At 38.8% G+C, this 21,277-nt stretch overlaps 1 long non-coding RNA gene across 1 annotated transcript in view; it reads right to left on the bottom strand.

Annotated features, from left to right (window-relative positions):
• The window catches only part of LOC108515019 (uncharacterized), a 12,324-nt gene extending 9,777 nt beyond the window's left edge, over positions 1–2,547 (bottom strand). Inside the window, exon 1 of the long non-coding RNA XR_001881412.1 lies at positions 2,473–2,547. This is a non-coding gene — a long non-coding RNA (uncharacterized LOC108515019). The remainder of the gene's footprint in view (positions 1–2,472) is intronic.
• Positions 2,548–21,277: the final 18,730 nt, after the last annotated feature.

The following is a 21,277-nucleotide window of genomic DNA, read 5'->3' as shown; positions in this document are numbered from 1 at the left end:
TACACAAAAATTAATTCAAGATGGAGTAGAGACTTAAATGTTAGACCTAAAACCATAAAAACACTGGAAGAAAACCTAGGCAATACCATTCAGGACATAGGCATGGGCAAGGACTTCATGTCTGAAACACCAAAAGCAATGGCAACGAAAGTCAAAATTGACAAATGAGATCTAATTAAACTAAAGAACTTCTGCACTGCTAAAAAAAACTACCATCAGAGTGAATAGACAACCTACAGAATGGGAGAAAATTTTTACAATCTACTCATCTGACAAAGGGCTAATATCCAGAACCTACAAAGAACTCAAAAAAATTTACAAGAAAAAATTAAATAACCCCATCAAAAAGTGGGCAAAGGATATAAACAGACATTTCTCAAAAGAAGACATTTAGGCAGCCAACAGACACATGAAAAAGTGCTCATCATCACTAGCCATCAGAGAAACGCAAATCAAAACTACAGTGAGATACCATCTCACACCAGTTAGAATGACAATCATTAAAAAGTCAGGATACAACAGGTGTTGGAGAGGATGTGGAGAAATAGGAACACTTTTACACTGTTGGTGGCACTGTAAACTAGTTCAACCACTGTGGAAGACAGTGTGGTGATTCCTCAAGGATAAATACCATTTGACCCACCCATCCCATTGCTGGGTGTATATCCAAAGGATTATAAATCATGCTGCTGTAAAGATCCATGCACACGTATGTTTATTGCAGCACTATTCACAATTGCAAAGACTTGGAACCAACCCAAATGTCCATCAATGACACACTGGATTAAGAAAATGTGGCACAAATACACCATGGAATGCTATGCAGCCATAAGAAAGGATGAGTTTATGTCCTTTATAGGGACATGGATGCAGCTGGAAACCATAGTTCTCAGCAAACTATCACAAGAACAGAAATCCAAACACTGCATGTTCTCACTCATAGGTGGGAATTGAACAATGAGAACACTCGGACACAGGAAGGGGAACATCACACACCAGGGTCTGTCATGGGGTAGGGGGAGGTGAGAGGGCTAGCATTAGGAGATATACCTAATGTAAATGACGAGTTAATGGGTGCAGCACAGCAACATGGCACATATACGCATATTTAGCAAACCTGCACGTTGTGCACATGTACCCTAGAACTTAAAGTATAATAATAATAAAAAAAATAAATACAGAGATTAACAAAAAATACCTTTTCTGATATCTTACACATTACTTTGATATTTAAGGCCATGTAAAGATGTTGTGGATTCCTGTGGTTCCTTTTGGCAAAAGTTGAGTGTTAGTAGAGTTTTGGTTTTGAATGTCATGTACTGACCCATTGTGTTTCCTGGAAAGACAAGCTGAGTTTTGCTTGACGCTTAGTTTGGAGAGGATAAAGTTTTTCCCTTTTCCCTCACTTTTGGGGTTTTCTGAGTATACTACCTGGATTTCTGATCCAGGCAAATGGGGCACTGGGTTATGTTATATTTGGTCACACTCACCTTCGGTGGATTTTATGACATAGTATTAAAGCCAGAATTACACTTGGAGAAATGAAGTGTTGGCATTGGAGATGGAAAAGCTTAGGCGGTGATTATTTTTGCAACCTATGGAGTAATGTTAGACCAACATACGGCTTCAGATGTATAGGTCTCCTCCTTGGACCCCCTCTGTGGGGAAGGCCTTAGGGCACACAGTTCAGAACCAGGCTGCCTGAGCAAAACTGACTTGTTAGATCAGAATGGCTAATGGACATGAGAACCACTGAGCCATCCAAAGGCAATTTTTATCATTAGTCTCCCACTCCCGCTACAGAAATCCTTTCTCTTTTGTCACCTCTTTATCATTGGTCTATAAGCCTGTTTCTGTCTCTTTTATTAATTTTTTCTTCCTTCCTTCCTTCCTTCCTTCCTTCCTTCCTTCCTTCCTTTCTTCTTTCTTTCTTTGACAGAGCCTGAGACTGTCACCTAGGCTGGAGTGCAATGGTGCAATCTCAGCTCACCGTAACCTCCTCTTCCCAGGTTCAAGTGATTCTCCCGCATCAGCCTCCTGAGTAGCTGGGATTACAGGCATGCACCACCATGCCCAGCCAATTTTTGTATTTTTAGTGAGATGAGGTTTCACCACGCTGGCCAGGCTGGTCTCGAACTCTGGCCTCAGGTGATCCACCCGCCTCAGCCTCCCAAAGTGCTGGGATTACAGGCGTGAGCCACCTTGCTCGGCCTGTTTCTTTTATTTTTGATTTTTTTTTTCCTTGCTTTGTTCTCCTATGTCAGAATCTTTGTTGTTTAATGCTTACCCCTATTAGTGTTTTTGGAATTAAAAGGTTATAGACCCCTAATGTAAAGCAATCTTTAAACTGTGGTCTGGTTTTCTATAGAGCATTGAATGATTACAAGTGATAAAGACATTTTACAATGGTTTTATCATTCTAATTCATGGAACTGATGCTTTTGTCTCTTTTATATAGAGTTGTAATCTTACCACCAAGAGCATTTTTCCCTGTACATCAATAGTTCTCAAAGTGCAGTCTAAGGAACCATAGAGGTCATGGAGATCCTTTCAGGGAGTCTGTGAGGTCAGCATCTAAAAATAGTAATACTAATAAGTTATTGACCTTTTTTACCCTCATTCATGCTTTAAAAAAAAATTATCCAAGTTAAATTTAAAAGAGTTTAATAGAGAAAGAATAATTCATGAATCAGGCAGTCTCCCAACCCAGAGTAGGCTTGGAGACTCCAGCATAGTCACATGGCAGAAGCAGATGAATGGATGGAAAAAGGAAAGCAACCTACAGAAAATGGATGCAAGGTGCAGAAACAGCTGGGTTGGTTACAACTCAGCATTTCCCTCATTTGGACAGTTGGCCACATTTCATTGGCCAAAATTCAGTGATTGGCACAACAGTAGGCCACAGTCTGCTTATGATTCCATTTAGGTGATAGTTCATGATGTACAGAGAAGCCTTTAGGCTGAACTTAAAATATGTAGGGAGGCAGCTTTAGACTAAACTTGATTTAAAATTATCTTACCTGTGCACAGCAAAGTTTTTCAGAAGTTACGTGATATGCTATATCACAATAGACTGAATGCAGAAGCGGAAATGAGAAGCCAGCTGTCTTCTGATGTTAAAGAAATTAGCAAAACTGTAAAGCAGTACCATTATTTTCACTAATGTTTTGTTTTAAAATAGTTTTCACAAAATTGTGTTATTTCTGTTAACATGTAATTTGTTTATTAAGTTTATTATTGTTGGTTTTAAATGAATCAACCAATATGTTACAAAATACATATTTATCCATAGATGTAATCCACATAAACAAAAACTCTCTGGGGTATTCAATAACATTTGAGTGTAGTCTTGGAACCAAGAAATTTGAGAACCACTGTGTTATATTATAGCCTGAGCAGTCAAGTATCAGCCTTCACTTCAGTGTAACTTCTGTAAAGTGCATGCATTCTAGGAGAATTTTAATAGTTCAAAATAAGCCCTGATAATTTGAACTCCAAACTATATCGGGAATCTAACCACTGCTAACCACCCTCATCACCTATACTCTAGCCTACTTAGACTGAAGTTATTTTGTCCAAATCTGTTTCATTGCATCCACTTGTGTCCCGCTATAATCCATTCTGAATATTATAATCAGGACATCCTTTAAAAATGAACTTCTTTTCTTGTCCATTGCTTGTCCAAACCCTCCATTGGTTTCCCACCATATTAAAAATAAACTACTGCATAGCCTACAAGATTCCACATGGTCCCGTTCCACTGGTCTCAACCTCCTTTCTGAGCATTCCTGCTGGTCACATTGGCCTTCTTGCTGTTCCACTAATGTTATTCCCTCTGCCTAGAGTGCTCAGATATTTTCATTGCTTCATTTAGCCCTTTGTCATCTCTGAGTTCTCACAATATAGTGCTCTACTTTCATCCCACCCATCCTCTTTGTCCTCTTATCCTTCTTTATTTCTCCATTGTCATTTCACTGCCTAACATTATATTCCATATTATTTGTGTATTGTCAGTCTCTCCTACTAGAGTGAAAGCTCCATGAGAGCAGAGACTTTGACAGTCCTACTTATCACAGTATGTCCCAGTGCCTAGAACAGTGCTTGGTACTGAGTAAATACTCAATAAATATTTATTGTGTAAGTGAGGCCTAAATGCCTCTAAAACTTTATAGTTGTGTGCTAACTTAACATGTGCTATGTACCTCATAGCTCTATACCAGAATATGGAGATGAGTAAAACACAGCCCAAAGCCTATACAGTCAACCAGAATGAAGCCAATCTTAGAAGAGAGGTACAGGTAAGGTGAGAGAGCTACTAAAGATAAAAGGATTTATTTCAGTGGAGAGGTTCACAGAAAGCTTTGTGATAGAGGGAATTACTGAAAATGTTTAGTGATATTGATTTCAATGTTATCTTATCTGGGCTTTGCAAAATCTTTTCACTTTGTTGTAGTCTTAGCTGTAATCATTCAAGGCTTTTTGTCTTAAAACAATCAGAAGATTCTTTGGTTCATTCCTACTACCAAGAGTCAGTTCTTTCAATAGGCTATAGAAGCAAAGTAACCAGTTTTTGCTGGGGAAAAAAAAATAGTAAGAAGAACAAGGACAAGAAGAAGAAAATGACAGGGTGAGCGGAGACTACTGCAGTTCCCTGCTGTTGAGGTTTTTAGGCCTTGGGCCCCAGACACTCAGATGGTTTTTATCTTGTAAACAAACCAAAAAAGAATAACTGAATTTCAGAAGATCTGTCTAGTATCAGGAAGACCCCAAAAATCCAATCAACATTTTATAATAGACTTATAGAAAGCATCAGATCAATGTGGTATGAAAATTCCCATGAACATAAAAAGAAATGAAGATGAAGTATGTCAGTGCACATTGCCCACATCCATGCTGTTGCTAGAATAAGAACCAAGGATTCGAAAGATGAACAAGAGAAGGACCTAGAGTCAGAGTGAGAGAAAAAAGGGAATGAGGGTGGGAAGAGAGAGGGAGGAAGGGGGAGAATGAGGCCTTTACTGAAACTCCCCAGTGTTTGGAAAAAATATAAATATATAAATTTTTGCAATAAATAGCCTGAAATACCACATAAATTCATGTCACCGCTAAATATTAGATGACATTTTGGTACTATTTGCCTCAGAACAGAGGTGAACTGAGTCTCATGTCTCAGTGGTATTTCATAATGGAAAAATTTCAAAGTGGTGCCCTTTTCCCCAATTTGTACAGATTTTCTTGTACTGCATACAAACCTCCCCAAGCTAGTCACAATCTTGTCCTAAGTCCTATTTGAAAGTAAGCCTGTTAGGGTATTTTAAAACTAGTCATATCTCATCAGACTTCCTCTGCTACTCTCTTCATCATCAATTCCATCTAGTAGGGTCTGATTCCTGGACTACCTATCCTAACACAACAGAAATTAGTTATAACCAAACACTTATTATGAGTGAACACTAGATCATGCTTAAACTCTAGGTGATTCATCCATGTGTACTACTGCCCTCTCTGAAATCTTACATACTACAATTGAAATTTTGCAGAGTGGCCATGCCTTGATTGTTGAGCTAACCAGGGAGATCTACAATTTCTCTTGGTGCTTGTGTAAAGGTCTGCCAAAACAATGGGTATATAAGAATACTTTTAGTAGCGAGATTCATTAATCAAACTCAAACTGAAAACAAGGATAGGCAATGGCACATGTACTAAGAAGTCCAGAAATACAGTGTGCCTCAGCATTGATTTACCCAGGTGCCCAGCATTGTCATTAAGAACTCAGGTTCTTTTTCCATGTATCTACTGTCTTTCCGTAGAGGTCATTTGCTCCTGAGGCTGGTTCTCCTCATGGACATAGGAATGCTGCTGGTAGCAATCAGTACCACAGCTGTTTTGTTCACATTCATCAAGAGAGAAAGTCACTTCCAGAAACTCTTAAGTGTAACATATTCTTTCCCAGAAGCCTCTAGCAAATCTTTCCTTGAGTCTCATTGCCCTGAACTTCTAGTTTTGGGAAAGAGGATAAGCTCACCCTGACTGGGGGTCAGCTCTCAAACCTTAAGGCTGGAGTACAATGGGGAGAGTGAAATTCGGGCTACAATCATGGTGTCCACTACAGAGATTCTGTTATCTTACACCAGGTTAGGACAGTATTGGAACTTCTTTTATAGTGTTAGCTATATAACTGTAATTCTCTTCAGCGCCACAAAGCAAAACAACTTTTGATTGATGAGCCTTCCTACTGCTGATCTGTAAATAGCGCCAGCTTCTTTAATTGTTTTATTTGCACCAGTTTATCTGGATTCACTATTGCTCTCCACCAATGCCCTCTTTACTTGTGAATAACTGAGTGGGAAGATATTCTCTAGTTCTTGTCTTAGAAAAGAGAGGCTGGATCTTCATTCAACCCTATGGCTGCCTGAAAGAAGGCATTAATTAATGTGCTAAAGTTGACCAGCTACTGAAGTGACTGTGACAGGTGGTGGTGTTGATTCTTTATCCTCCTGACCATGGGAACCTTCACTCACCTTGGTGCATCCAGAGGGGTCATGAAGTGACTCCAGGGGGTTAATGCATGTTGTCACTTTGATGCTGAAACTGCAGTCATTTTCTTCTATCACAGGCATGGTTTAAAATGACAATTCGTAATTCATGTTATCCTATTAGTATAGATGTGTGCTTCAGCAGATATTTGCCATGTGGATCTACTTGGTTCATCCAAATACTTTAAAGCCTCTGAGATGCTGAGGAAGAGCTGGACACAAGAGCATCTCCTTAGAGGCCTGAGATGGCCTGGAAGCATCCCAAAGGGAATCATCTGATGAGTAGAGATTTCCTTTAGAAGGCCCCCATTCCAGGCACGCTTGGGCATTGCTTGGGTACACACAGATACTTGCAACAGAAATCAACGAATCTAACAGGATTTCCAAGGGGCTTCCAGTCACAATGAGGAGTTCCTCCATGTCTGCTGGAATGTTCTTCTTAGGCCTTTGTAACTCTCTCCTTTTGCAGAAGGATGATGATTCTTTCAAATCTAATACTCACCCTCATATGAACAGGGCATTTTATATAAGCTGTTTGCCTCTACTGCTGTTCTTTTTCTAATGCTAGGGACAATCAGTTTAAAACTCAATGAATCTCTTAGCTTGCACATTACCAGCATCCTCTTTTACCAAGAAAAAGGGAGAAGATGTTACTTATATCCTAGTCATGGCTTCATCATGAAAAAAAGTTCCACTTTACAGATATTTTGTTCTGTTAGGTCTTCACAATACAGATTTTAGAGAATTGCTTTTTGGACATTCCTTGATCCAAATATTTGTTCAAGACACTGTAAACATGTGACTGGACACCAGACCATGTTATTAAATATCAAGTGAATCATCACTGTAAACATCTCTGTGAAACCTCACAGCAATTTGAAAGTACAGGATCCCAGGTGAACCATGATGCAGCCTTGGGGAAGATCCTGAATGATGGCTTTCCATTACACAAAGCCACAACTGGAAAGAAGTCAAGGAACATTTGCTTGTCATCCAGGCCTCCATTAATACAACATAACTGGCCAAATTCCACAGAATGTAGCTGCTTGCCTATTTCAAGTTTAAAGTTCGTTAATAAAAACAGAAAAAAAAAGGCCTTCTTGGGACATAATTAGGTGCTGCAGAGAAATTTTTTTAAGTCAATGCCAATGTCCAAGATCATGGCAGTCATTCAGGATTATTCTATTTGCTAACAAATTTGTTAAAGATGAGCTAACCAAAATTTCTGCACCATCAGCTGAAGTTACAACTTGCAAAATGTAGCCAAAAGGGGGATTAGAAGCCATTTGCATAAGAGCTGGTGACATTTTCCAAGATGAGGCAGTACATTCCAAAGGGAGAAGCATCATTCAGCATCATCACACAGCATGTTTCTTCTATCTGTGACAGATGTCCAAGTTGGCTTGAAAGGAGATAAGCCAATAGTTTTCCAAGCTGACTTAGAAACTCAACAAAAAAAATGAATATCTCATTACTGTTTGTCAGCATAACCTACCTTCTCTTATTATCTGTCAGTCTGAAATATCCCTCAATAATAAAAATGTCAAGACTTGAAATTTGCCTCTAAGTTTGTCATTGGAGCCAACTCACTATTTTCCCACTCATTTAACATCAAAAGAGAGAACCTCCTTCTGACCCCATCACACCTTCACCTCTGGCTCGAACAGAGACCCATTCTGGAGCAGGAAGGACCTGGGCCCTGGTGATTGGGACAAAGAGAAAAATGACAGTAATTTATCGCCAAAATCTGACTTTACTCCTGGCTTGGTTAGGAAGGCCTTGCCTGGAAGTCTCTTTTTATTCACGTACTGAGCCTCTATTGAACACCCACTAACAGGCCTGTGATGGATACAAAAGTAGAAGGTATCCATATAGAATGAGGGCAGTTGTTAACATCTATTCTGAAAACAGGCGAGAAAAAAGGGTACCTGCCTATAACTGGAAGCCTAAGAGAAATTCTGGGTAATCCATCACATCTTCCTCTGTAAGGCAAGGTATTTTGTCCCTGTCTATAGGGAAGCCCCTGGGCAGTTTACATACTGGTTACAGGCACACAGTCTAGAGCAAGCTGTGAAACCCAGCTTCTCCACTCTGTAGGCATAGGACCTGGGCAAATTATTTAATCTCTCTATACCTCAGTTTCCCCAACTGTAAAGTAGAAGTAATACTACTACCAACCTCAGAGGGCTGTCATGAGGACTAAATTAGCTTATATATGGAAAGTGTTTAGGATAATTAAAATCAATCTGAATAAATATATATGTAACAACTTATATCAGTATAAAACATATATTCCAGCAATATATAAGAGCTAAGTAAAACTAAATTGTATAATAAAAATATGTTATATATGATAAAAATATGTGTAATAAAATATATATAATAAAACTACCACATTCTCTAAAATCACTTGTAGTAAAGTAATATGCACATTGATTATAAAAGATATCCCAATGCAGGAAAACATAAAACTGCATAAAAGTCTGACCTAAGGCCGATGTGTCAGAGGGAATATATTAACAAATAATATAGGAGTGAAAGAAAATATTTTTTAAAGAGGAATTTTTTTAGTGACCCAGATTTATCCAATGAAGAGTAAGCTTATACTTTCTTTTTCAAAAAAGTAAATTTTTTCTACTTATTAAGCAGAATCATTAAAATAATTTTACAAATCTCATAGATTAATGTAATATAATACTCAATAAACACTCATCATTGTTAATAATTATGATAGTGAAAGATCTCTCACAAATAAAATAATAAAACTTCATCACTAACAACTAACATTGGATTAGGTCTTTACAAAGCACTTCCCATACATTATTTTGATAAAGCCTCACAGCCACCCTCCAAGGATAATGCTATGCTCATCTGTTTTCTTAGATGGGAAAATTAAACTCAGGATGGTTGAATGACATGCTGGGATTTGCGTAGCTTTAAGTAACAGAGGTGATCCTCGAATTTTAGTTGATTTTTCCTATCACACCATACTCTAGAGAGGGAGCTACGCATGTGTCCAATTGCCTAAAGTCAGGTTGCTATAATTATTTAGTGAATGTTTGGCAGTGTTGATGTAGATGATAGTGGGTGGAGCTTCCCCCATAAAGTGCTTACACAGCACCTTTTCTTTCCCTTTTTTCCTGCCTCTATGGTTCCTCAAAATAACCAGTGCAGCTGTCTCAATATCAGATCAAAGCAATTCCAAGATGAAATAAACCTGGATGGGCTAAGTCACACTTTCTTATAGTCCTTTCTGATTACTACTATATAGCCTCATCTTGTGTGAGTGTGTGGTTAATAAAAGCAACAGTATTCAGCATGTTTACACATTTATTGATCAAACTTATTTCAAAATTACTTCAAACTATCCTAAAAGAGTAAATTCACTTTTAAAGAGTAAAAACGTGCTACAAACCAGGGATATTCAATGTAGAAGAGAATTCTCAAAAAGAGATTCCAGAAAATTTGGGTCAGAGGTACATCATTAAAACAAGAGCCAAGTTCTGCTTCTGCCTGAGTATAACAAAACTGGAAAAAGCATTTTTTTTCACTCTAACAGAGACAGCTGAAATGGCAAGGCTACAAAATTACCCAAATCCCAATTAGAAACAAGCCCCATCAAGAGTGGGATGCACAAACTGGTACACCTACAGCAGAGCACAGGCAAAGGAGGCACCAGTCACGGTGCACCCGGGTAAGACAAAATCAAATAAAATGTGAATACACTGCTAAAGGCCAAGTGTGGGCTACTGTGACAGGAAAGAGCCCTGGGAACCCTAGACACAGAGGAGTTTGCACTCCAGCAGGCTCTCTCAAACCACCATAGGAAGAGTACGGACAGATGGGAGCCTGGAGAGGACCCACTCTGGTAGTGCAGAATGGGATTAGCCCCACCTGAGGGTATAATTCCTTCCCAGGTCCCTTCTCCTATATGGAGCAAAAGTCTTAAACCACTGGGGAGAGCAGTGAATCCTAATGTCATCACCCCCCAAACAAGGCACATGTAAAGACTCATTGCCCCTGCCTCTAAAAAAAAGGGGGGTGGGGGAGAGAAAACCCTCCACCTGTGGGGAAGACATAGAAGTGGGGAAGACACCACTGAGGTCTCCTACCACTGGGGGAGGGGCAGGGGTTTTCTTCCACCCAAGATGTCCCGCAAATACAAGACAGTTTGGCTGCTGTTATGGTTTAAGTGTGTCCCCCAAAGAGTTCAATGCAATAGTGTTGAAAGGTGGGGCCTTTAAGAGGTGATTAGGTCGCAAGGCCTCTCCCTCATGAGTGAATTAATGCCATTATTGTAGGAGAGGGTTAATTGTTGCAGGACTTGTGTCCCTAATAAAGAACGAGTTTCCCCTCTCTGCCCCAATACGTGCTTTCTTTCCCTTCCACCGTCTGCCATGGAATAATTCATCCAGAAGTTCCTTGCCAGAGGTGAGAACATTTTTAAATTTTTTGTAGAGATAGGGTCTCACAATGTTGCCCTGGCTGGTCTTGAAAACTCAGCCTCAGATGGTGTTCTCACCTCAGTCTCCCAAAGTACTAGGATTACAGATGTGACCCACCATGACTGGCAGATGTGAGAACATTTTAAGATAGAAAATTGGTACTGGGCCGGGCGCGGTGGCTCAAGCCTGTAATCCCAGCACTTTGGGAGGCTAAGACGGGCGGATCACGAGGTCAGGAGATCGAGACCATCCTGGCTAACATGGTGAAACCCCGTCTCTACTAAAAAATACAAAAAAACTAGCCGGGCGAGGTGGCGGGCGCCTGTAGTCCCAGCTACTGGGGAGGCTGAGGCAGGAGAATGGCGTGAACCCAGGAGACGGAGCTTGCAGTGAGCCAAGATCCGGCCACTGCACTCCAGCCTGGGCAACACAGCAAGACTCCGTCTCAAAAAAAAAAAAGAAAAAAAAGAAAATTGGTACTGAGAGTGAGGCTGTTATAGCAGATACCTGCAAATGTGAAAGTGGTTCTGAAATTGGGTAATGGACAGAGGCTAGAAGAATTTGGAGGAGTAGGCTAGAGAATGTCTAGATCACCATGAATGAAGTGTGAATGAAATGTTAAGGGAACTTCTGGTGAGGACTCAGAAGACAAGAGTTGAAGCAAGACCCTGCATCTTATGAGATATTACTCAAGTGGTCTTGACAGAATGTTGATAAAAATATAGACTATAGATAGCAAAGATCATTCTGATGAGGTCTCAGATGGAACTGAGGAAAAAGGTAATACAAACTGAAGTAAAGGCCATCCTTATTACACAGTTGCAAAGGACTTGCAGAATTGTGTCCGTCTCCTAGGCCTTTATGGAAGAGGGACTTTAAGAGCAATAAACTAGGATATCCAGTGGAAAAAAATTTCTAATGAAAATATCAAAGGAGTTGTTGACTTCTTTTAACTACATATAGTAAAATAGAAGACAGAAATAATTTAAAGACAAAATTTATAATGAAAAGAGAAGCAGTACAAGGGATTTGAAGGCTTCTCAGCCTGCCTGTGTGGTAAGAAATTAAGGACACTTTCAGAAGAGGAAATCAAAGATGGAGCCAAGCAACTATTTGATAAAGAGATTAGTATGGGTAGAATGAAGCCTGGGGCTATTCATCAGAACAATGGAAGAATAACCTGGAAGGCCCTTTGAAAATTACCAGTGCCCATGGCTCAGAGTGCAAAGGCCTATGCCCTAGGAGAACAAAATAAGTCAAAAGAGAGACCTAGGGTATTGTATTAGTCCGTTTTCATGCTGCTTATAAAGACATACCCAAGACTAGGCAATTTACAAAGGAAAGAGGTTTAACTGGACTTACAGTTCCTATGTGGCTGAGGAAGACTCACCACCATGATGGAAGGCAAGGAAGAGCAAATCACATCTTACATGGATGGCAGTAGGCAAAGAGAGCTTGTGCAGGGAAACCCCCCCTTATATAATCATCAGATCTTGTGAGATTTATTCACCATCACAAGAACAGCACAGGAAAGACCTGACCCCATGATGCAATCATCTCCCACTGGGTCCCTTCCACACACCTGGGAATTCAAGATGAGATTTGGGTGAGGATACAGCCAAACCATATGAGGTACCCTCTGTATCTTAGGGCTCACTGCCCAAGGATGCCTCAGTCTCTGCTCTCCATATTCTAGTGTAGCACTCCTCAGCCTCTCCAACATGGCCCAAGCAGGCCCAAGTTCATCTCAAACCTCCACTTTGGAGGGCACAAGCAGTGAGCCTTGGTGACATCCATGTGCTAATTCTACAGATATGCAGAATGCAAGAATTGTTGGTGCATAGCTTCCTCTGGATTTCAAAGGATGTAGTGGACAGCCTCAAGCCCAGGCAAAGGCTTGTTACAAGGGTGGAATCACCACAGAGAGTCCTCATTAGAGCAATGCCTAGTGAAGCTATGAGAGGAAGGCCACTGCCGAGAGTCCCCACTAGGCCTAATGGAGCTGAGGGAATGGAGCCACTCCTCAGACTCCAGAACTGTAGACCTACCAGTGTGTAAAACAAGCCTAGAGGAGCTGCAGGCATAAGACTCCAACCTGTGAGAGTACTGAGTGGGCTGAGCCCAGCAAAGTTGTGGGAGCAGGGCTGCCTGAGGCGTTGGATGCCTAACCCCCACACAGTGTGTCCAGAAGTTGGCCCAGGGAGTCAAAGATTATTCTGGAGTCTTAAAATGCAATGTTGTTAGCCCTGTTGGCTTTTGGAATTACTTGGGACATGTTTCTCTGTTTCTCATTTCTTCTTTTCTGTTACTTCCCTTTGGAAAGGGAATGTCTAGCCTATGCCTTTCCCACCATTGTATTTTGGAAGTACATAACTTGTTTAATTTCATAGGCTCACAGATGGAGAGTAATTTGCCTCAGGATGAATTGTTCTTTGAGGCTCAACCACATGTGATTCCTATGAGACTGTACTTTGGACTTTTAAGTTGGTGCTAGAACAAATTAAGATTTTAGGGACTATTGGGATGGACTTAATGCATTTTGTACATAAGAAGAACATAAATTTGGGGGAGGACCAGAAGTGAAATGCTATGGTTTGAAAGTGTGTCTTAAAGTTCATCTGTTGGAAACATAATCCCCAATACAACAGTATTGAGAAGTGGAACTTTTAAGAGGTGATTATGTCATGAAGCCTCTGTCCTTACGAATGGAATGTTGCCATTATGGCAGGAGTAGATCAGTTATTTCAGTAATTTCAGGAGTAGGTTCCTTATAAAGGATGAGTTTGTCCCTTTCCTTCTCTCTTATGTACATGTTCTCTTGCCCATTTGCCTTCTGCCATGGGATGACATAGGAAGGAGGCCCTCACCAAATATAGCCCCCTAACCCCCAGAACTATAGGAAATAAAAGTATTTTCTTTATAGATTACTCAGTTCGTGGTATTGTCGCACCTACACAAAATATTCTAAAACAGTTGCAAAGAAGAGAGGAAGCAGAAACATTGAAAAAGCCCTACCACAGAGGTGTAGGCATACAGGACGACGAACCTGGGACTGAGCTTGGACAGGATGAGAGAATGGTGGAAATAGGAAGGCCAGTTAAGAAGTTATTGGAGAATCCAGGGGAGACACTAACAGTGACTCAAGGCAAGATTATAACAGTTGGTAGTGGTGAAAAGTTGGTGGATTTTGGATCATTTCTAAAGGTTCAGTTAACATTTCTTGATGGCTTGGATGTGGGTTAGGAGTAGGGAGACACGAATTTGTTTTGCCCTGAACAATCCAAGCTTCAGTTGCTGTCTGGTCATAACTGGTTATAGCAGTTTCTTTCATTCTGAAATAACCTTGTTTGCACAGTAAATTATATAGACGCTCTAAGTTTGAGATACAGAGAGGAGTCAAGGATGTCTCCAAGTGTTTGGGCTGAGTAACTGAAACAATGAAGATCCTTTGAAATAGGGAAGGCTGTAAGTGGCACAAGTTGTGGGAGGGTAGTCAGGAGCTCTGTTTTGCATGTGGTGAATTTAAGAGGTCTGTGAGTCATTGAAGTAGAGGTGTCAAGTATGCAATTTATTGCTCAAGTCTGTGGTCTGGGAGGGAGGACTGCGCTGGAGATGTGAATGTAGGAGTCATCAGCATATAGATGGTATTTAAGAGGCTGAGAAGGCTCAGCTACTCAGGTAGGAGAAAAACCAACAGAATGTCATATCCTGGAAACCAAGTGTGTTAGTCCATTTTGCATTGCTATAAAATAATATGTGATGCTGAGTAATTTGTAAGGAAAAGAGGTTTATTTTGGCTCATGGTTCTGCAGGCTGTATGAGAAACATGTTGCCAATATATGCCCAGCTTCTGGTGAGGACCTCAGAGCTTACAATCATAGCAGAAGATGATGAGGGAGCCAGCATACCACATGGCAACAGAGAGAACAAAAGAGCTGCCAGGCTCTTTCAAACCACTAGCTCTCACATGACCTAACAGTGAGGGTTCATTACTGCAGGAAGGGTGCCTCATGAGGGATCCACCCCCATGACTGAAACACCTCACACCAGGCCTCATCTCCAACACTGAGGATTACTCTTCAACATGAGATGTGGAGAGGACAAACATCCAAACTATATCACCAAGTGAAGGATGTGAAAGTCCATTCTTAAAAAGTATTGTATACTTCTAATTTTATACTACATCATATTGGCCTTCCCCTAAATTAAGCTGTTGTAAGCTTTAAAACACAAGTATCTGGAAGTGTTCACCTTAGTATGTAAAGTCAGAGATGAAATAAGAGATAACATGATATATTTACCAATTCAGGAAACTAGGAGTTTAGTTCAAATTCTTATGTTAACTTACCTAAGTCAATCACAGTTGATTTGTGTTTTAAACCTCTCATTTGCTAAATTTTTTAGTCCTTCACTCATTCAGCAGGTATTTATTGAGTGTCTACTATGTTCAGTATCCAACCAGGATCAATACCACATCACTTAATTATTAGGATAGATGTGATAATGTAAGCACTTTGGGAAGTGTACTTTGTAAATATGCTACATGTTGCATACAATTTTGCTGATCATTCTTTAAAGACTCTTAAAATATAAGATATGCTACAACTATGCCCCTTGGATGCCTTTGGTTCAGTCTTGTTGGGAATTAGAAGCATGATCCAGGACCATCTCTTAACTTGCAGTCATTTGTTTTCATGTGTTTATTATCCACTGGGTGCCAAGCCCTGCACTACCTCTGGGAATACAAAGGTGATTAAGATACAACCCTTGTCCTTGAGTAGCTCATAATCTATTAGAATGATAGTCAAATGAACAAATACATACAATGGACTTTTCAGCAATGGTCAGATATCTTTAAAAGAAGAAAACCACAGAGGGTAAGGCTTCCTCATTTTATTGACAAATTTATAGTATTTTAATAAATTGCATGCTAGAGAGAAAACTCTCCATTTTACATCAATTTAGAATAGTTGAAAAAATCAAAATGCTTTAAAAACCTCCTGAAAACAAGTTGATTCCCTGACAACTATTACCCTAAATGTGTCTTGACTGAAGGGTGAATTTTGTCCAGGTAAAATAATGCAGAAGAAAGTTGGAAATAAAATGACAAGAAAATTAAGGTATTAAAGCTTCAAAGATCAACATCCTCACAGCTATTTCCAAGGGCATTCACCTTATAAAATGTAGCCAAAAATACTACCTTAGAATTCTCTCAGGGATTCTCTGAAGTTCTGTAGACTAGCATTCTGTGTAGTTTGACCCTTCTTAATAAGCCAAATGTTTTGCTGATTTACACTAAAATTTTATCAGAACTGACAATCTCAAAGATGAAAAGGCAAGTGAATTAAATGCCTTGAGGGAAAAAATTGCATATTTTCATTGTCTTATCCATCAGCAGTTACTTTTTTATTGAAAAAGCAAGATCTCATTCATATTGGAAAAAGACAAATATTTGCCTTTCCAAAGATAATGGCAAGAGGAGAAGCAGCAAATTTTGGAGGGAAGAATTAAAACTAAAAGTCCAAAATGTAAAGAATTAAAACTAAAAGTCCAAAATGTAAGAGGAGAATGACTTCAAAAGTTTTCAGCTGAATTAATAACCACAGAGTTTTTATAATCACCAAAAAACTTACTTTCAGAATTTTCCTTTAAAGATAATGTAATTCACTATCTTATAAAAGAAAAAGACAGTTATTTCTTCAGAACACTAAACATTCTCAATTTCCAACAAACATTCTCAATTTCCAACAACCAAAGAGAGGTGAATTATGCTTATGACTGTGGCCTTTAAGGCAACTCATTTGATTGGCTTATTTAAATATAAATCTGCTGAGAAAAAATTCTTCTGAGTACAGATTTTCCATCTCCGCTCTTACCTTTCCAATTTGCTAAATTAGCAGTTGTTTGATTTTCATCAAGTTCGTCCCATCTGGCAGATTGAGGGTGTTGATATGAGTTTAAGAAAATTTCGTATTTCCTTTGAAAAACCCAATATATGCCATATTCAAACAATAACACTGCAAATTGATTTCTAAGACCAATCTATGTGATTTTCAAATCTGCGAATGAACCTCAAAGAATAAGATTACTTTTGCCTTATAAACATGAATGGAGATGAGGTCTCCATTAAGACTACTTTCAGCCTTTAGACAATTTAAGTAACAATAATAGCTAACTTCTAAACATAAAACATTAGCACTGATCCTAGCCCAATAAAATGTACAGTTACTATGTCACCAAAATTCTAACACTTTGCACTTCCATTGTTTTTCAATCCAAATAATAATAAAACATATTATAAAACATATTTCGTAAAACAATATAATCTCCCCCATGTAGTGTTATCCCTGTAATAGACAGTGTGATAAAAAATGCTTGAGAATCAAAGAAAATGCTATGCTTGACTTGCAGCATGTTAGCTATGGCCCATGACTCTGTGAAAGTCTTCCAGGAACTCTCCACCATGCCAGTATGCATGGCCAATAAGACAGGGAAGAAGATGACACTTCAGAGATGCCAAGATAACCATCGCCATGTCTCCCCTCATAGCCCTTAGTGAAACCAAAGATCCCTTGCCAGATTACTTCTGCTCAAAGGTAAAATAGGAAACCTGGAGGGAATAAACCAATAGGTAGTATGATTACCTATTAGTATGATTACTAGCTAGTATAGAGCTAGGTGTTAGTAGCTATCCCTTTGGAAAAAAAATAAAATATAAAATATACCTCATTGGGTTGTTGGGATTAAAAATTAATACATCAAAAGTAGTTAGAACAGTGTCTGCAAATTCTATGTAGTTGACAGATCACACACACACACACACAGAGTAGTTTTGGAGTATTGAATTGAAATCTGTTCTGTGGTCCATAGAATATGAGTGAGGAAGAAACCTAAAGCACTATGAAGCTCTTTCTCATACCCAGTGATACTAAAGAAAACATTTAAATAGGATAGGTTATGGAAAGTTTGCAAAAGAATAAGTTATAATCTTGTGTTCTAAGTTGGCAATCATGACCACCACTGTATTTCCAGCCCTATCTCTCTTACAGCTGTTAACATTTGCAGGTGTCACCTGAAGCTTGTGCGTGCAAATTTAAGCATAAATACCTTATCTAAGAAGTGTCAGATCTATTAGAATCATATTTCTTTACATTATTACAGAGGGATGCTTCAAGGGGTAATCCCAGTTATATTTACACTCACTGCTATCCATTCACAGGGGCTGCTATCATATGCACCATGTGGATACAGGGCACATCATGCAGACCCTATGCAGAAGTAAAAAAAGCAAAGTATCCAAGACTTTAAAAACAACAGACAGGCATCTGAATTTTAAAAAGGCATTTCAACTCTCTTCATTTTGTAATAATTAAAATATTTTGAATGTGCAAATATATGAAATCCTTTATCTGTTGAGCCAGAGCTGAATCTTCTGGATGAACATTAAAAACATACAAAGAGCAGTCTTCAGTGAATAATCAGTTGCAGACAGCTCTATGCACAGAATATTTTGAATACAAGTAAAAAACACAACAAAACAAAACACTCAGCGTTCCCTCCCAGGAGAAAATTCTTTTAGGGGGCTATATGACATGAATTCTGCTTCTGGTGAGATTTTGTACATTCACATGAATGCACTTCAGACAAAAGAAAGACCAATGTATAGAAGAGTTCATGACTTTACTACAAATGTTATTTCAACATGGGTGTTTTATAAGCAAGCTGAAGGTGATCTTTTGCCATTTTGGTGGAAGAGACAGCAAGGGCTTCAGCAAGGTTATATCCCCATCTTGATTACACTACCATACTGAAAATCCAAGGAAGGCTTGAGACCCGACAGCCTTGAAAATAATCCATCTCATCATGGTTCACCAAAACATTGGAAGACTGGGTGGCACTGCATCTCTCCTTCTGGAATGCTCTTTAGTTCAAAGATGACATACCCTAACTCTTCTCCTTTCCCTAAACCCTTCTTCATCTGTTAACATAAGCTTCGAGGTAAAACAATGTACTTAATATGAACTGATTTTTTTAAGAAAAGGAAAGATTGGCACAAACAGCCTTAAGGACATAAATAATAAAATGTAATTTAAAAGTTGCTTAAAGGAAGTTGTACATTTTGATATAAATATACCAATATTTCTTATAGATGTGGCCCTGGCGAAAATCTTCTAGAGATCCCTGCCTCCATGCCCCCAAAACGGGAATTTCAGAGACCAGTAAGTACGTTACCATCTCTGCTAAAGCCATGATAAGCCAAATTCACTGACTATAAGATCCTAACTGATAATTAATAAAAGTGAATTTACAGAGGTCCCTGAATATACAGTTCTCTTTGTTCCAATCAGAGACATAGTTTTGAAAGTAACCAATAACAGAAAATTACTGAAAGAAATAAAATCAGTCTAGTGAGTGTGTCAGGTCAAGTTACATTAATAGAGATATAAATGATTACATTGTTACATAAATAGGACAAATAGGAGGGTAGAGTGGTCCTCCCATTTTTCTTTGTTCAACTTTAAATTCAATTCCTAACTCTTAAGCAGATGCAGACCACACTGGCTGTCTTGCATTGTTTTACCTCTCTCTCAGTATCTCTCAATTCCTCTGTCTCTGTGTCTCTTTCTCTCTCTGTGTATGTGTCTCTGTTCTTCACTCCCTCTCTCCATTCTCAATCTCTCTCCCTGTTTTCAGAAATACAGTCTGAATTAGACAGAATTAATTTGTCCAGCACCCTTGGAAAGCAGTATCAGATACAGATTTCAGTAAGTAAATCATCTGTAAATCCAAGATTCAAGCAGAGGGGATTCAACATTATCAGGACCACTAATTCTGAGGCAGTATGATTTTTCAAGTGGAGAGCACCTAGGGATTCCCCTATGAGAAGTTAAAGTTTTGTTTCAACTTTCCCACTCCCTTATATATAGCCCTTCCTCCAACTAAAACAAGGAGTTGGTTCCTTGCCAAGTCGTAGCCTGGTGTGGTATGTGAATATATGAAGTGTGATCATAAAATATCAGAAGGAACTTTTTATCAAAAACATTAGTCTTGTGTATGCTAGATAGTTTCCAGAGAGTATTTCTTCCCAATCACGTTAGGAGGCTGTGCAATTGTGCCATTGCTCTGGACATTTTAAAAACTCTACTACAATTCTCTATTGTGATTGCAGCATATCAATAGATTTCATTTTCATTGCTTAAAGACAGGATCTCATTCCATCACCCAGGCTGGAGTGAAGTGGTATGATCATCGCTTACTGCAACCTTGAACTCCTGAGCTAAAGCAATCCTCCTGCCTCAGCCTCCCAAAATGCTGGAATTACAGGAATGAGCCACCATGCCTAGCCCAATATCTTTAGTTTGAATTGCATCTTCAAACATTGAGGGCATATTTTATAAACTTTTTCAAAGTAATTTAAAGTTAAATCTAATGATTGAAATCAGGTAAACATTATTTGAGGTCAAAACAAAATATGATTATAAAGTTCAAGCTACAATATGTAATTCATCTTTTACCCCATCCATGTCTTTCATTTTACCTAGCACATACTCAAAAAATGCTAATAGAAATGGATAATAGATTTTCATTAAATGGTTCATAAACTAGTTTTAAAGACCATTCTGAGAGTTTTAAAATAACCATTGAATTTCTCTAGGTGTCTACTTTGGGTAGAATAGCACGAATTTTATAATTTTAATTTTATATGTGGAAATCTAGTGTTTTCAAAAATCTCATTACTTAATAGCCACATTCCTATTATGCATCTATTGATTGGATCTGGCCATTTACAGCAAGCTGATTTATTCAGCCTGACTTATGCTCAGGTATCTTCGCACTCTTATTGATGATTGAAACAGACTAACCCATAATTTCCATTTTGATCTAGAGTAAGGGTCTGTAAACTTTCTCTGTAAAGGGCTAGGCAGTAAATATTTTACCCTTTTCAGCCCAAGTGGCAATGTTGATGACATTATGTAACTGCTTATGTAACAAGAGGTAAAATAAACTTCCACAAACGTATTATTGGCAAATTCAAAATATAATAATAATAATAATTGAGTATAATTTCTTATAATACAAGTCTACTAATGACAAGATTAAATACTTTTAGAAGGCATAACATTTCTCTTAATCGGAGTCATAGTTAATGCTCCCTATTATCAAATTAATTGCAAATGTTCATCTGTGAAAACCGTTCTTAACTTCTGCAGTGTATAAAAACAGGTGTTGGGGCAGATTTGGTCCAAGGACCATAGTTGGCCAACCCCTGTTCTAGTGGCTGCAGTGAGTCATCAT

This window comes from Rhinopithecus bieti, unplaced genomic scaffold, assembly GCF_001698545.2.
Source record: "Rhinopithecus bieti isolate Rb0 unplaced genomic scaffold, ASM169854v2 scaffold_34297, whole genome shotgun sequence".
Classification (NCBI taxonomy): domain Eukaryota; kingdom Metazoa; phylum Chordata; class Mammalia; order Primates; family Cercopithecidae; genus Rhinopithecus; species Rhinopithecus bieti.
This window is presented reverse-complemented; position numbering and strand designations above follow the sequence as displayed.